This window comes from Castor canadensis, chromosome 5 (assembly GCF_047511655.1).
Source record: "Castor canadensis chromosome 5, mCasCan1.hap1v2, whole genome shotgun sequence".
Taxonomy (NCBI): Eukaryota; Metazoa; Chordata; class Mammalia; order Rodentia; family Castoridae; genus Castor; species Castor canadensis.
The window spans coordinates 117,895,437-117,913,646 of record NC_133390.1 but is presented as its reverse complement, the minus strand read 5'-3'; the positions used below and the strand labels follow the sequence as shown (position 1 = coordinate 117,913,646).

At 39.5% G+C, this 18,210-nt stretch overlaps 1 long non-coding RNA gene across 4 annotated transcripts in view; it reads left to right on the top strand.

Moving 5' to 3' along the window:
* The window catches only part of LOC141423319 (uncharacterized), a 73,340-nt gene that overhangs the window by 41,847 nt on the left and 13,283 nt on the right, over nt 1-18,210 (top strand). For 3 of the 4 annotated variants that reach the window (XR_012448093.1, XR_012448094.1, XR_012448091.1), the window contains 4 exons: nt 5,030-6,735; nt 7,118-7,242; nt 9,413-9,631; nt 12,569-14,804. This is a non-coding gene — a long non-coding RNA (uncharacterized lncRNA). Of the gene's footprint in view, nt 1-5,029; nt 6,736-7,117; nt 7,243-9,412; nt 9,632-12,568; nt 14,805-18,210 lie in introns of those variants that run through there. The other variant, XR_012448092.1, reaches the window with a different exon arrangement.

Below are 18,210 nucleotides of genomic sequence, written 5' to 3'. Positions count from 1 at the left end.
TTCTCTATGAGGAGTCACTTCCTCTATAACCAAATTTTAATCAAGGCTTTTGAGTATTTTGGAAATTATCAGAAATTTTATTCCAATTCAATTTTGTACAGTTTGGATCCAGAAAGTTGATTGGGGAACTTAGAAGTGAATAGGGATATTCTTGCTAGAATGTGATGCTCAGGAGCTTCCAGCCTTGTTGCTGTAGTCTGGGGGGAGAATACAGAAGTGAATATGTAGTGTAAACAATCAGAAAAGCCTTTGTTATGATGTCATAGTGGGTTAACAACCTTAAACTATTAAAATGCTGAGGAGCAGCATCCTGGCCATTTTCTATGCCAGAATAGTCAACAAAGTGGAAGAACCTCAGGAGATCTGCCCTGAGGTGAGGGGAAGACATCTTAAGTAAGTAGAACAACATCAGGGAGCTGGACAGGGACAGCTGTTCCACATAGCCACTCTCAGCACAGTAGAGTCATGGGATCCACTCCTCATATCCAGGCCAAGCCAGGGAGTTAGAAGTTTTCTCCAGGGTACTGGACTGACTTATGGAACTTTTCCTCTGCCTCTAGATGCTAAGTGTGAACTAGTCTTAAATCTCTGTCCCAGCACCTAGGCAACAGATAGGCACAAACTTAGAGAAGCCAACATGGGACTTGTACCAAAGTAGAGTGTATTTCAGAATGATGAGGTTCATTTTTTTGGGGTCTGGGGATGGAAACAAATGCTGTCTTCTAGGCCTGCTTGAGACAGAGTCTTCCAATATAGCCCAGGCAGGCCTTAAAATAACTGTACCCAATCTGGACAAGAACATTCTGTGTCACAAAGGCCTGCATTAAGCACACTATGAGGCACAGGGCAACCTTGAACTCACTGTGCACATCATGACCTTCTTAAACTTGCTGGCAGCCAAACTGACCTCTATGAAATATCTTCTACTACTGATATTAGTCCCAATGTGGCTGCCCTATGTTTGGGTCAAGCTGACCTCTAGGTGCTGTAAGAGAAATTTAAGCCTAGTTTATGCTTAGAATCTGGAGGCAGAAGAAAAGTTCAGTAAGCTAGCACAGAATCCTGTAGAAACTTCTAATTCCCTGACTCACTGCAGCATAGGCTGAATGTAGAGAATAGATACCCTGATGCTACTGTGTTGAGAGTGTCCCTGCTGTATCTGCCCAGCTTCCTGATATTCAACTTACTTGAGATGTCTTTCCCAGAGTGTGGGAACAGATTCCTCCAGATTCTTCCTCTTTGTTGCTCATTGCTGCCACTGGCCAGGCAGTAGCTGCTCACTCTATTCAAAGTTCCAGCATTGTTATCGCACTGAGACTTCATGAAAGATGCTTTTCTGATTGGTTACACTGTGTATGCACTTATTGGAAGTTGCTGTTTATTAGATGAATTCTAGTAAATTAATTTCTAAACTTTATAATACATTGAATATACTCATTTGTGTGTGTGTGTGTGTGTGTGTGTGTGTGTATGTGTGTATGTATGTGCTTGTACATCTTGGTACAGACAGAGAGATAGAGAATAAGCATATACTGATTCCTGGTGGTGAACTTTTCAGTTCCACCAAAAGCAACAGCCTATGATGATTTAAGATAGAATTCTGAGAGGTTAACTGATATCTGAGGTAAAGGTACTAGAGATAACTGAAGAAATTCATAATAATGTTAGGCATGTTTGCACTTCCTATCAGGAATCAATTCCTCTATACCCATATTATTATGAAGGCTTGTGATCATTTTGGAAAGCAGCAGAAATTTTATCCCAATTCAACGTTTTAGAATTTGGTTCTAGAAAGCTGTCTGGGGAACTTGGAGGAGCACTGTGATCTTGCCAGGAGGTGGTCCCTAGGAAATACCAGCCATGTTGATGTAGGATAGAAGTGGCCAGAATACACAGCAAGTACCTATGCAATATATCTAATCAGAAAAGCCTTTGTTATGACATCTCAGTGGGTTAACCACTCTGGAATTTTAAAAGGTTGAAGAGTTGTTGCCTGGCTAGTGGCTGTGTCACAATGAGAAGCAAAGGAAGAAAAATCTAGAGGAATTTGAAGTTGTAGTGTGGAGAATGTATCTCAGGTACGTGGAGCATCAGGAAGCTTTCTGGGTACAGTAGGTCCCCATGGCCAGTCTCAGTACAGCAGTGTCTGGGAAATCCACTCTTTACATCCAGCCTATGCTTTAAAGGCCCAGGGAGTTACAGGGTGGCCCAGGGCACCGCACTGTCTTACTAAACTTTCTTTCTGCCTCCACATCTTAGGAATTCCATAGTGGGAAGATGCTGCCACCTCTTGCAACCAACTCTGTTGTTGCAATGAGTACCTGGCATATTAGGACATGCTGCCCTGGACTGGCCCCTGCACTATTCCTACCTGCACTATCTCTACCCAGTCATGCAGGCTGCTGTGGTCATACATCTACACTCCAAAATTGTGATAGCTAGCAGCATAAACAGCTTACATGTAAGAAAGACATACTAAAATGCAGAAAAACTAAATCCTTTGGAGAGGATTGTGCCCATCCTCTATCATTCCATCCAGAGATGATTCTGTCCTCCTTAATTGTACAGTGACACAGAAAAAAATCTTTGTTTTTGCCAACTACTTCCTTCTGGTCAGAGGCATTTATCCTATCACTTCATGGAGGTATAGAATTCTGTTATACTACCTGTTTCTATATGGTCCTGATCCTTCCCACATAGGTATTAGTTTAAAATCTTGCATAGCCATCAAATTGACCTGGGACTGCTGTACTACAGGAAGCAAACTTGTCCAAAAGATTTAAAAAAATACAAGAACCAAGATTAAAAACAATATAAACAACAATTAGTGGAGTCAAGAAAAGAAGAAACCAAATTATTGATAGTAGGTGAGGCTTGATTGCATTCCAAATGAAAAGTAGTCCAATGGGTGTGGCCACAAGTGTATAACCAATCTGCCTACATATTATATAGCCTTGATGTTAACTTCTACATTTCCTGTGCAATAGCACTGGAATCTAGGGAGAATTTTTGACCTCACAGACTCCTTGCTCAGCTAGAAAACCAGAGCTATTCTTTTGTTTATGACTATGCTGTCCAGGAAATTTAGAAAAGATTTTTGATAAGAGCCTTGTGAGTGCTATTTTCCAGAACCTTAAGGGTTGTGGCAAGGTTTTTCAAAGTGACTTCATGAATAAAAAACCTCATCAAGGGGCTGCCATAGCTATAGTTACTGTGATTTCTGCTAGGATTAAGTTTATAACTATTTTGGTGTGGGAATAAGCTTATGTATACACATGCTTTCTTGAGTCACATACTACAGGGTGTAGTTGCCCTTGAATCAGACATTATCTGTTTCCATGTAGATGTAGAGTACTATTTGGAAGATGTTGGCAGGGCTATATGTTTTCTTGGAGACTATAGATTCTCATAATACCAGTTGGGCCCTTTTTTCTAATAGGAAGATCCGAGAGAGTCATCTTAGGAGACATTTAATTGTTCGCTTTCAAGGTAGCCCAAGTAATTGAGCAGTGAACACTTTTCTTTTGGTTTATGGGGTTAAAGGAACCAATCTTGTCCATGAATCTTGTAAAGAAAATATTGGAATTTTAAGAGTACTTATCTCATTTTTTATTTCAGCTGTGAAGGCTGGATATTGTTGGATATTGTTGCTTGGGGTGCAGTTCTTGTTCAGTTTAAGGTTACATTAAGAGGTCTGGACCAATTAGAAACAGGTTTATCATAGTAATGTCCAAAGTGACTAGAATTTTCAGCATCATAGTTGTCATTATAAAACTCTGTATTGGATGTATTTTGAAGTGACATTACCTCAACACAGAAAAGTGACTTTGGTAGTGGTCTCTTCTCTCTCTCTCTCACTCTCTCTCTCTCTTCTCTCTCTTTCACACACACACTCTCTCTCTCTCTCTCTCACTCTATCTCAGTGGTACTGATTTTTAATTCCAGGACTTGCACTTGCTAGGCAGGCACTCTAGCACTTGAGCCATGCTTCTGCCCATTTTGCTTTAGTTTTCAGGTGGCACCCCACATTTTTTATGGGGTCTTGCCTGTTCCATAATCCACCTACTCACTCTTCCTGAATAGCTGTGATGTCAGACACAAGCCTCCAGGAAATATTTTTTAAGATGGGATTTTGCTCACTTTTTACCCAGACTGGCCTTGAAATAATCCTCCCAATCTCACCTTCACAAATGGCTATGATTATAGGTGTGAGTTACTGCACGCAGTGGTGGGAGGTTTGAATCAGAGGCCATGGGTATAACCGACTATTGTAATTGAAAAGGTGTTTACCTGGACTTCTTTTGGGTTTGTAGGATTACCCCATGAGTGGAAAAGTAAATGCAGAATCTTTCTAGGCTCTGGTAAGAAGCTGTAACTCAGCTGATGTTTACAGGAAAATTAGAGGCAAAATTTGTCTCTGGCATCAGACCAGTAGCTGACCCAACAGGTAAGGAGGGGAAATCAGGTCATCATTTGCATGGCTCAAGGGCAGAAAGTGGAGCAGGAGGCTGATAATAAGCTATAAAAATCAAGCTTATCCAGGTAAGTAGTTCAATCTACCTCAGTACTTATCTGACATTAGACATGTCTACCTGAATAAGTACCTGGATCTTAAGTGGCTAACAAATGTACAGATACTTTTTCATGAGAATCTTTGAATCTGAAGAAAACAAGAAATTAAGGCAAGGGAAGAGCACTTACTTAGAATTCGTTAAAATTTGGCAATATTAGGAGCTGCCAAGTTTACTTGTAAGGTAGTTTTGATTACTTTTGGATAATTGGCCCTTTTTTACGTTTCTTTCTAGATCTTGAGTAATGTCTAGTCTCCTGATATAGAGGAAGAGATTGTTGACATGTCGCCTCTGAGGCTGGCATAAATCTTTTTCCACATTCTCATATATTTTTAAATGACTCAGTTTAGTTATGCACTATAGAGTCTGGTTGGCTTCTTCACATGTTAAGAGGTGACAAGTGAGAATTGACCTTTCATGTACCATCTCAAAGGGGCTTAATTTTATTTCTGTTGTAGGCATCATCCTAATGCAGAGGAAGATGATGGGAAGTATTCTTACAACTCACAAATCTTCTGGCACAGTTTGTATAAAATCTAATAGTCTTTTTCATTCTTTCAACTTTTCTTGAACACTGCAGGTAACATGAAGCATGCAGTAAATATTTAATGCCTCAGCTACTCACAAATCCTTACTGTGCATTGTCAGTGAGGTCTAGGTCCACTCTGAAGACATTGAGGGAGTCTAAACTTAGGGATCACTTTCTGCATTAACTACTTACAAACTTCAGTTGCTTACTCCTGTGGGTTTGAAAGGCTCAAGCCATCCATTGAAGGTTTCCACACACCAAAAAGTACTTTCAATCCATCTTTGTGGGCTTTGTAGTGAGAACTGTCTCCAAGTCTTCTAGGTAACTTCTGGTATTGAGCAGGGTGAGATAAGGCAAGAAGAATGGGATGGCACTGAGGATTGTTCTTGAAGCATAGACTACAATCTGTGGACAATGCCTGCTTGATTATCCTTATAACTCTTTCCTCCATTAAGTAATCATAGAGTAAATACCACAGGATCTCCTTACATAATGAGTTGCCACATGTAACCCCTTAATAATTTCCCACTGCTTAGTCTTGGGGAGAATTTGACCTCTTGTTTCCAACAACGCATGGAGATCATGATACAACAATTAATTTGAGACTATTTTTTGCAGTCACTGAGGTTTGAACTCAGGGTATCACAATTGCTAGGCAGGAACTCTGCCACTTGAGCCCCTCACCAGCCCACTTCTGTTTTGGATATTTTTGAGATAGGGTCTCTTGTGCTGTTTGACCTGGCTGCCTTCCAACCATGATATTCCTGATCTCTGCTTCCTGAGTAGTTAGGATTACAGGCAAGCACCAAGCCTGGCTGAGCCTATTTTCTTGGGAGAGGTATTCTGTTGCAAAGGGGAAGAGGTCTATCATCATAGCCAGAGTTTTATCTGGTTCCACTGACGAAGCTGCCCACTTGGCAAAAACGTCTGCCAAATTGTTTCTCTGGTTTTCAGAAGACTTTTGTTTTTGATAATTCTTAAAATGAATAACTGCCACCTGCTGAGGAACCATCTTGAAGACTATGAATTGCGTATATTTTATAGGGTAGTTTTGGCCATGAGTCCCCAATTTTCTTTACATGCATGTAGATTAAAAAAAACATACCTTCAGTCAGTATGGATATTTAGTATCTTACCTGACTTTGCTGTAGAGTTGTAATTATGGTTATTAGCTGAGCCTTGGGCTGAAAAATGTGACAGAGGGGCCTGTACTCTATTTTCTTGATGGCACTTACTATTTATAGTCTGCCTGCTAAGGAGCCCCTTCTACCAAGCAGCTCGCACCAATAGCCATTCTATATTTGCATTCACCAAGGGACTGCCTTAGAGGGTAGGCCTTCTGGTAAAGATTTGTTCAATTGTTTCTGCACACTGATGCTGTTATTTTCCTCTTTCATCACAGAAGAAGGGTGGCCAAGTTTAAGCTTTGACAGATCCTTAGGGAAACGTCAGTGGTGTCTGACAGCTAGGCTTGAGACTGCATTAATGCCCCACTGATTAACTAATAGTGTCCTTTTACTTTCAGAACATCATTTATCTGGTGAAGGGATTTGACATCCAGGGGCTATACTAGCATAAACTTTAATGCTTCCTTAACCAGAACTGTTGATGTGGACACTGCTGTTAAATAAGAAGGTCAGCCATTATGAACAGGGTGTAGTTGCTTTGAGAAATAGGCAACTGATTGGGAGACTGGTTCAAGGGTTTTGGTTAAAATCCTCATGTGATTACTTAGTTTCATATTGTATATAAGATGAGAGGATCTTCTTGTATTTGCAAGTCCTACATTGAGGGCCTGAAAACTTAGTCTTGAGGGCCTCAATTGCCTGCTGACTTTACTTATCCAAAAAGAGTTGCTTCTTTTCATTTCCTTTATGAGGTTTGCAGAGAAGTTTTGCCATTAATCCAAAACTGGGAATCCAAATTTAGCAGGAGCCCACCATTCTTAGGAAGCACTGAAGCTGTCAACTTGTTTAAGGAGTAGGCAATGAAATGACTGCTTTCCTTCTGTTCCCAGAGTTCAGTTTTTTTGTGCTAGCATAAACTTCACGTGCTGCACTTGTTGCAAGGAAATCTGGATCTTGAAGGAGAGAACTTAGAAGTAAACTTCTTCTGCCACGAAGTTTTATTGTCTGAATCCTGGTAAGTGATGTTAACAAATAATAAATCATCTACATATTCTGGAAGGTTTTGAATTTTCAATTCACCTCCCATCTGAGTAAATATAACTGGTACTTCTTGATGTCTGTTGCTCATTGCTTCTCATTTCTATGATCTGTGAATAAAAGAATACCTCAGGGACTGGATTGCAGATTTGTCCTTTGATTATGTCATCCGCTATTGTGTATTAAATAAGGCTACATGCTGAAGATTCCCAACTTTAGATAACTACCCCTTACTTCTCCTAGAGTTATGTTGATAGACTTGTATGTTGAACATGACCTCTTTTTATGCAATTCTTCCTTCCTGTACATCCCAAAAACAATCTATTCTGAAATTCTGCAGTTCTTTAAGATTTGGATCTACACTTTGACTACTCCTTATTACTTACATTTTAACTTGTCTAACATCATTATTTCTGTATTAATTCAATTGATACTTCTGTCACTATTTCTGTATTATTTCAGTATTTTTCAGCTGGAAAAATACTGTTGAAATGAAACTCACACCACTTAAAAATTACTTGTAATCTCTCATCACAAGCAGTGTAGAAGTCAGAGAATTTGGAATGCCCCACATGACCTTGGCTGTCATAATTTAAGTATTCAGATATGGTCATAATTTGTGATGTCATCTCTAACTTCTCTTTCTTTACATTGGTTCAGCTGATGTTAATCTCTTGACTAATCCTCATTTGTGTTGAGCATGCGCCAGGCTCACAGTCTTTGTATTTGTTATTTGCTTTGCTGCAGTACTCTTCCCCAGATACTCATAATCATATTCTATAAATATCAACCTGTCTGTTTTTACCACGTTCATTATTTCTCTAGCATTTATATAACCATTTTCCTTAAAAAACTGTTATATAATCATTACCTCTAAATGGAAAGTCAACTCTTTAGGAGAGACTCTTTTATGTATCACTGCCGCATTTCCAGGCTAGCAATGGACCCTTAACTGGCTCACTAAAATATAGTTCAATGAATGATCTTTGTTGTGGTTTGAATATGAACCTCCACAGGCTAATGTGCTTTATTTCAGGTACCTAGGAGGTTGAGAGTTTAGGAGTTTGTACTTAGTTTGAGGAAGTAGTCCACTAGAGGTAACTTGTTCCTGAACCCTTCCTGTTCCTTTTCTTCCTGGCCAGCATCATGTGAATTGCTTTGTTCTATCATGTCTCCCTCACTATAAAGGATCAACACTTTTGAAACTATAAGCCAAAAAAACCCTATTCCTCTTTTAAGCTGTTTATGTAAGATATTTGACCATAGCAATAAGAAAGGTAATTAATAAAATCATCTACCCAAATTCTCTAAGACATCATCACAATGCTATTTCCTCCTTTTCTACAGTGGTTATGAGACTGTCAAATCTGTGTAATCTTTTTAAAATCATTCTTGTATCATTTCTGTTTCTCACTCTCATTGGGACAAGGATATGTTTATTTAAATTGCACCAATTTTATAGCTATAGATTTTCAGAATTAGGGGGCTTCAAAGATTACCAAAGTCATAGGTTTAATCACACATAGAATCAGTTTCAGGTTCCTATATGGAGTAAAATTTCCCCCTAATTTCTTTAAGGAAAAATACTTTCATTTCTTTCTTCTCTTTTTCTTCTCTTATTCTCTGGCCCTACACACATGAAAAGGAACTGAGAACAAAATCCATCTGATCACTTAACTGTCCCTTCCTTTCTCTCCATCCAAGAACACTTTTACCTTTGTTTTTGCTTCTTCCTGAGCATCTTCCTCCTCCAGATTCCTCTGTGATGGGACCTGAAACCTCCTACCATGCCTTGCCATGTTCCACTGACTTCACAAAGTTTTCTGAAAATGACACCAAGGGAATTTCTTCCAAAATATGAGTTTCATTGTATCTTCTGCTTACAATCTCTAACAACTGTAAATCATGAAACAAGGCCACCACTTCACTCTGGCACAAAAGAACCTCAACAATCAGCAAACTTCCTTGCACTTCCATTTCATTGCATAACAATATTGTGAGTAATGTGCTCTGTCATTTTCTCAGCATACCAAGGCATTTAGTATAAATTCTTCCCAAAAGACTATCCTTGTTTAGTATTATTGTGCTTTCTGTGTTGTGATTGAGGATGTCAAGATCCCTTCGATTTCAGATCCCTTTGATTCCAGAGTACTCTGAATTCTCTCCTTGCTTCAACTTCTCACATTGGATGTCCACAGTATTTCCCATCTCACATCTCACACATGTGGGTTGGGAGACCTGATTGGGGATGACAAGGAATGAGAAAAGACAAAGACACAAATAGAGAGAAAGCTGGGGCCAGATGGACTGCACGTTCCTTATGGAAAATATGAGCCCTGAACTATTGCAGAACATTTATTTTATGTGTAAGTATAAGAAAGTGATAGCAGGCAAATCATCAAGGTACATCAACAATAAAGGTAATCTTCAGATCATCAAAGTGAGGGAGGTCAGGAGGTCTCATGAGGAGGTTGTGGGTTGTTTATCTTCTTGCACCAGGGAACAAGTATGAGGATGTGGTTAGCTATTTTCTAGGCCTGAAGGTCGGTATAGAGTTCTGGAACTTTTGCAAGAGTTCTGTGCAAATTCTTGATTTTCTGAGCTAGGGACCAAGGGCTGTGTCAACTAGGCCCTTCTGCCTAACATTTTGGCTCCAACATCTCCCCATTTTATTTCTTAAATATTCACGGTGCAGTCCACCATTTAATCTGAGGAGATGTCTTTGTACCACTCAATATCCAACTGAAAACATGCAAAAACAAACAATTTCTATACTATCATACCAATAAAATACCAAAATGAATGCTTAAGAAAATTTAACCTATTAAATCCTTGTAATTCCTCTAAAATCATTTTTGCCATATCTGCAGGGGAAATAACTTGATTTTGTGCTCTTTGCATGGCCAAAATCCGTTGTCTCAATAGTTACAGGTTTAAAGAATCATTGTTAGTTTCCCAAGCTCCCTTAACATGGGCCTTGATACTGCCCCAGGGAAATTGAGACTTATCATAAGGTGCAGCGGTAACACAAATGTGTTGAAAGACTGCATGACATAATAACTCCTGTCTAAATTTTAAAGTCTGTACTTCATCACCCAATACTCGTAAAGTGGCTTCCAAGATATTTAGAGGAATATCAGTCTTTTTGTCAATAGCCATTGGTTGAGAAGCATAACTAACATTTTGGGTCAAAGTTTTTACATAATGAGAATTTTGAATAGATTGAGAGAGAGCCACAGCATTGGTAGATAGTGGAAATGACAGTAATGGTCCTGATAATGCCAGCTGTAGAAGGCTGACAAATTCTTTTTGTCTAACCTATAAAGCCTTTAATTCCTAACCAACTTGTAGTCCTCTATTGTGATATCATGGGCCTGTAAACTTTATGGGTACTAATGTATATGGGCTTGGTTTAACCAGCAAAAGACTACCATTACTATCACTATCAACACATGATGTTAAATTACAAATTGGACAGGAATTATTGCAATTTTTTTTCTTTTATTATTCATATGTGCATACAAGGCTTGGTTCATTTCTCCCCCCTGCCCCCACCCCCTCCCTTACCACCCACTCCGCCCCCTCCCTCTCCCCCCCACTCAATACCCAGCAGAAACTATTTTGCCCTTATTTCTAATTTTGTTGTAGAGAGAGTATAAGCAATAATAGGAAGGAACAAGGGTTTTTGCTGGTTGAGATAAGGATAGCTATACAGGGCATTGACTCACATTGATTTCCTGTGCGTGGGTGTTACCTTCTAGGTTAATTTTTAAATTGCAATTTAAAAAATGCAAATTATTGCATTTTTTGGAACAGAGTACCTAACAGACACCGATACAGGAAATATTATACAATCACCCACGCACCCACACACACACACACAAACACACCCACAGAGTGGCTATGTCCCATGAATATTAAGTATTCTGGTGTAAGTGATGTTCAGGGCTTTCATCTAAGTAAAGTACCTTTTAGCAGCACCAAAACTTCATGAATACCAGGAAACACTGGTGAATCCGGGTAATTTCTTCAAATCTTCCTTGCCCATTCTTTAATATACCCTGCAGGCCAGAGAAGAAGTGATGTCACATCAACAGGTGTCTGGGCCTCCATGTAACCTCCTTCCTCCCCAATCTGCTAGCAGCACACCATGAGATTGGGTGTTCAGGGTGAGCCCCTGAAATTAAGGCAGCCTGTGTACCACAGTGAGATTCAGGATGGCCTGTTCTTCTCAGTGAGATCAAGGCCCAAAGGGAACAAAGGCCTGTGGGCACTCCAAACTGTGGGGCATGGTAGCTTAGGCTAGCAGATGAAGAATGGAATCCCCCAGTCCTGACGTGCTCAGGTCCCCCATGTGTTCCTGCTGTATCTGCCCCATTTCTCTAGGCCCCACTTAAGTGAGAAGTCTTCCAGACAACACAGGGGCACCTTCCTTCAGCTTCTTCCTGCTTGGCTAGCTGGGCTGCCATAGCAACAGGCCAGGCAGGAGCTGTCTCAGGACCCTTCAAAGTCCAGGGACTGTGAGCCCACTGTGATATCACCACCAAGTCTTTCCTGATTGGTTGGACTGCGTAAGTTCTCCCTCTAAGGCCCCTCCCCCTCCAGGAGCCAGTCGCTTGTATGTGGTGATCCGGCAGGTGGGCAGGTGGTGCATCGGGCCATGGGCGGAGGGGGTTAGCGGGCAGTGGGTCAGGTTGTTGGTGGCAGGTGGCAGGCATGCTGTGCGTCGGGTCACAGAGTTGGGGTCACTGGTGTTGGGCCCACAACCTGCAGGAAGCGCACAGCCATGCATGACCTTGACACAGCACGCTTGGAGAGCTGCTGGTGGTGGTGGTGTAGAGTAAGTCACAGAGGTCAGCCTTGAAGCTCATGAATTCTGTACTGTGTGGCAGGAACAGGTGGAAGGCATTGCCCTGCTCCTTGTTGCCCTTGGCCGGTGACATGGGGACAGCAAGTCAAACCTTCTTCTGCCCTGAAGCCACTGCCTCTTTCTGCCGATCTGGTCTGAGGCTCAATGCATGCTGGCTGGACTCCTGCTCCACTGCTGTCCTGGAGAGCAGCTCAGTGACCAGGGCCACTGTGGGCACCTCTTAATACTGTTTTGAGACAAGGTTTGTCACTGTGTTGCCCAGGGCTACAAATACAGTACTATAATTTGGGTGGTTTTGGCTGAAAGTAGAAATTGTGTTGTAAATCACATTGGTTTTCAGAAAATTCTTAGGTTGAATGTGAAGAGATTGTGAGGAACAAAATGAGAATGTTTTGAGGAAAATTGTGTATTATCTGAAGACTTGCTTTTTTAGGGAATCACTTCAGAAAATCTGCAGATGATATTCTGTGGGATGGATTCTTGTGAAGACCTGAGAAGTCAGCGTGGACATTTAAAACCAGAACTGTCATTTCTAAGTATGCTGACTTCCTTCAATGCAAGAAATTCCTCCAGGAAGACAAGGACTACCAAGCTCTGAGAGGTCAGCATTATTTCAGTCTAGAAGAAGTTTTGAAGCTCACCTTATTATGCACGGGAACTTGGTTGTCAAATGTTCATTTAAGATTCTGCAAATTCACTGTCCTGGTGTACTTGTAAACAGAGGCATCTTTTGCACATCAAATTTACTCAATACTTTTTTTTTGTGGTACTAGGGTGTGAATTCGGACTTTGTGTCTGCTAGGGATGCTCTCTGACTCTTGAGCCACATTCCAGCTTCAACACTTAAAAGTTGCCTATGGTAAATATTAACAACAAAGTGTCCTTAAGAACCTTCCTAGTCAAGTAAGTGATAGGGGATTTTTTATTTTTAACACAACTTTATTTACTATTTTAAGTATTGGGAATTGAATCTAGGGCTTCATGCATGCCAGGCAAGTGCTCTACCACTTCAGCCACACCACCAGCTTATTTTTGGTTTTTTGAGATATGATCTTGCTAAGTAGCCCAGGCTGGCCTCCTACCTCAGCTGCCCAATTGCTGACTTTATAGATATACACCATTAAACCCAGGTTTTAATTAACAAATCTTACAATTTTTTGCTCACTCACATGAAACCTGCCTCATTGTAATGCACTACTTCTATCATGGCCTATAGTCAATTAATGTTCAGCCACTGAAGCTTTTTCTAGAAGGAAGCTATCTGGTCTTAAAGAATAAGTTTTATTGCCAAAGATCTATGGTATTTTGACAGAAAGGAGGAAGCTAATTTAACCTTGCAACTGGATAACTGAATATTAGGAACTTTGGTTGGACAAGAATTACAGTCTTTGAGCAGAAATCATTTTTGGTAGTGGTTTCTGGTTTTTCTACTGAAATAACTCTTGAGAGAGAGAGACAGCTTAGAGGGTCTTACGCAGCTCACTGCAGGAGTATTTTGACTTATTTATAGAAATGGAGTGATGGAATTTAGAGACCTTAATTACTTGAAAGGAAGAGATGGGTGCTGAAAGTACAGAGAGTATAGGCTGGTGGAGTGGCTCAAGCAGTTAGAGTGCCTGACTATCATAGATAAGGCCCTAAATTCAAATTTCATTACCACTGCAAAAAGAAATAGAGTAAGGCTAGCCAGATGTAAAACTTCAGGGTCTTAAAAAAATTCCTGTAGCTAGAAAGATTTCAGACAAAGATATTACAAGAGATGAAATACTTTTCTTCTCTATGAGTAATACGTACTTATTTTAGCAAACTTGGAAAAGAAAAAAAGTATAATAAAGAATATATATACACACTCACATACTTTCCCCTCCTCTGTCTTGAGGATTAACCCCAGGACCTTTGCACATACTGAGCAAGTGTTCTACAACTGAGCTACATCTCTGACCCAAGAAGTAATATTTTAAAGCCATAAATCAAAATAATTGTGAGAGTGATTAGTGATATAATTTGGCAAGAGGAATGGTACTGGAAGAGAAGCATTTTGAACAGTAAACGAATGCAGTCTGATGCAAGTGTTCAAGTGGAATCTAGATGTGAATAAACAATGTGATTACACAGTGCTGTTTTTCAGATTTTCCTTTCTTTTTTCACAAAAAAGAGCCTGCACTTTATAAATACTTAGATGATATCACAAAAAGTGGAACAACTGATGAGTTTCACAGCATAAAAATGCCTGACAGCCCTGACTTTGAAGATTATATTTACCTGGTTTATGCTTTGTTACAAAACAGAAAAAAAGATTAGCAGGTAAACGTGACTGTTCCTGAGGGCGAGTGATACAGCATTGTTCCAAATGATATTCATAATTCTATTTTTTGACAGCTTTTTTATATACTGAGCAAATTGATGCCAAAAAGCTCAATCTGGATCACATGTTTACTTAATAAACAAATTCATACTGTATCTGACTGAGTCACTGGGTCAGGTGCTACTGAAAAGACAATAATTTGAAGTCATCTCTTTCAACTGACATAATTGTGCTGTTACAGTTCCTCTGGATTATTAATGAATACATTAGAAGTCAGTCAATCAAATAGTGGTATTTGAAGAATGTGTCCTTTGAGGCGGTTATGTTTTAATTTCTCCAAACATTGTTAGAATTCTTTTGGAATTTTCTTAGTGCACATGATAATTGTTTTGAATATCCACAGTTTTTTTTTTTTTTTTTTTTTTTTCATTTTTCTTTTATTATTCATATGTGCATACAAGGCTTGGTTCATTTCTCCCCCCTGCCCCCACCCCCTCCCTTACCACCCACTCCACCCCCTCCCGCTCCCCCCCTCAATACCCAGCAGAAACTATTTTGCCCTTATCTCTAATTTTGTTGTAGAGAGAGTATAAGCAATAATAGGAAGGAACAAGGGGTTTTGCTGGTTGAGATAAGGATAGCTATACAGGGCATTGACTCACATTGATTTCCTGTGTGTGGGTGTTACCTTCTAGGTTAATTCTTTTTGATCTAACCTTTTCTCTAGTTCCTGGTCCCCTTTTCCTATTGGCCTCAGTTGCTTTAAGGTATCTGCTTTAGTTTCTCTGCGTTAAGGGCAACAAATGCTAGCTAGTTTTTTAGGTGTCTTACCTATCCTCACCCCTCCCTTGTGTGCTCTCGCTTTTATCATGTGCTCATAGTCCAATCCCCTTGTTGTGTTTGCCCTTGATCTAATGTCCACATATGAGGGAGAACATACGATTTTTGGTCTTTTGAGCCAGGCTAACCTCACTCAGAATGATGTTCTCCAATTCCATCCATTTACCAGCGAATGATAACATTTCGTTCTTCTTCATGGCTGCATAAAATTCCATTGTGTATAGATACCACATTTTCTTAATCCATTCGTCAGTGCTGGGACATCTTGGCTGTTTCCATAACTTGGCTATTGTGAATAGTGCCGCAATAAACATGGATGTGCAGGTGCCTCTGGAGTAACAGTCTTTTGGGTATATCCCCAAGAGTGGTATGGCTGGATCAAATGGTAGATCGATGTCCATCTTTTTAAGTAGCCTCCAAATTTTTTTCCAGAGTGGTTGTACTAGTCTACATTCCCACCAACAGTGTAAAAGGGTACCTTTTTCCCCACATCCTCGCCAACACCTGTTGTTGGTGGTGTTGCTGATGATGGCTATTCTAACAGGGGTGAGGTGGAATCTTAGTGTGGTTTTAATTTGCATTTCCTTTATTGCTAGAGATGGTGAGCATTTTTTCATGTGTTTTCTGGCCATTTGAATTTCTTCTTTTGAGAAAGTTCTGTTTAGTTCACATGCCCATTTCTTTATTGGTTCATTAGTTTTGGGAGAATTTAGTTTTTTAAGTTCCCTGTATATTCTGGTTATCAGTCCTTTGTCTGATGTATAATTGGCAAATATTTTCTCCCACTCTGTGGGTGTTCTCTTCAGTTTAGAGACCATTTCTTTTGATGAACAGAAGCTTTTTAGTTTTATGAGGTCCCATTTATCTATGCTATCTCTTAGTTGCTGTGCTGCTGGGGTTTCATTGAGAAAGTTTTTACCTATACCTACTAACTCCAGAGTATTTCCTACTCTTTCTTGTATCAACTTAAGAGTTTGGGGTCTGATATTAAGATCCTTGATCCATTTTGAGTTAATCTTGGTATAGGGTGATATACATGGATCTAGTTTCAGTTTTTTGCAGACTGCTAACCAGTTTTCCCAGCAGTTTTTGTTGAAGAGGCTGCTATTTCTCCATCGTATATTTTTAGCTCCTTTGTCAAAGATAAGTTGCTCATAGTTGTGTGGCTTCATATCTGGATCCTCTATTCTGTTCCACTGGTCTTCATGTCTGTTTTTGTGCCAGTACCATGCTGTTTTTATTGTTATTGCTTTGTAATATAGTTTGAAGTCAGGTATTGTGATACCTCCTGCATTGTTCTTTTGACTGAGTATTGCCTTGGCTATTCGTGGCCTCTTGTGTTTCCATATAAATTTCACAGTAGATTTTTCAATCTCTTTAATGAATGTCATTGGAATTTTGATGGGAATTGCATTAAACATGTAGATTACTTTGGGGAGTATCGACATTTTTACTATGTTGATTCTACCAATCCATGAGCATGGGAGATCTCTCCACTTTCTATAGTCTTCCTCAATCTCTTTCTTCAGAAGTGTATAGTTTTCCTTGTAGAGGTCTTTCACATCTTTTGTTAGGTTTACACCTAGGTATTTGATTTTTTTTGAGGCTATTGTAAATGGAATTGTTTTCATACATTCTTTTTCCGTTTGCTCATTGTTAGTGTATAGAAATGCTAATGATTTTTCTATGTTGATTTTATATCCTGCTACTTTGCTATAGCTATTGATGATGTCTAGAAGCTTCTGAGTAGAGTTTTTTGGGTCTTTAAGGTATAGGATCATGTCGTCTGCAAATAGGGATATTTTGACAGTTTCTTTACCTATTTGTATTCCTTTTATTCCTTCTTCTTGCCTAATTGCTCTGGCTAGGAATTCCAGTACTATGTTGAATAGGAGTGGAGATAGTGGGCATCCTTGTCTGGTTCCTGATTTTAGAGGGAACGGTTTTAATTTTTCTCCGTTAAGTATAATGCTGGCTGTAGGTTTGTCATATATAGCTTTTATAATGTTGAGGAACTTTCCTTCTATTCCTAGTTTTCATAGAGCTTTTATCATGAAATGATGTTGGATCTTATCAAAGGCTTTTTCTGCGTCTATTGAGATGATCAAGTGGTTTTTGTCTTTGCTTCTGTTAATGTGGTTTATTACGTTTATTGATTTTCGTATGTTGAACCACCCCTGCATCCCTGGGATGAAGCCTACCTGGTCGTGGTGAATAATCTTTTTGATGTGTTGCTGAATTCGGTTTGCCATTATTTTGTTGAGGATTTTTGCATCAATGTTCATTAAGGAGATTGGCCTATAGGTCTCCTTTTTGGAGGTGTCTTTGCCTGGTTTTGGGATAAGTGTAATAGTGGCTTCATAAAATGTGTTTGGCAGTTTTCCTTCCCTTTCTATTTCATGGAACAGTTTAAGGAGGGTTGGTATCAGTTCTTCTTTAAAGGTGTGATAGAATTCAGCAGAGAATCCATCAGGTCCTGGACTTTTCTTTTTGGGGAGACTCTTGATTGCTGCTTCAATTTCATTTTGTGTTATAGGTCTATTCAGGTGATTAATTTCCTCTTGGTTCAGTTTTGGATGATCATATGTATCTAGAAATCTGTCCATTTCTTTTAGATTTTCAAATTTATTTGAATATAGGTTCTCAAAGTAGTCTCTGATGATTTCCTGGATTTCCATGGTGTTTGTTGTTATCTCCCCTTTTGCATTCCTGATTCTACTAATTTGGGTTTTTTCTCTCCTCATTTTAGTCAGGTTTGCCAGGGGTCTATCGATCTTGTTTATTTTTTCAAAGAACCAACTTTTTGTTTCATTAATTCTTTGTATGGTTTTTTTGGTTTCTATTTCGTTGATTTCAGCTCTTATTTTTATTATTTCTCTCCTTCTATTTGTTTTGGGATTTGCTTGTTCTTGTTTTTCTAGGAGTTTGAG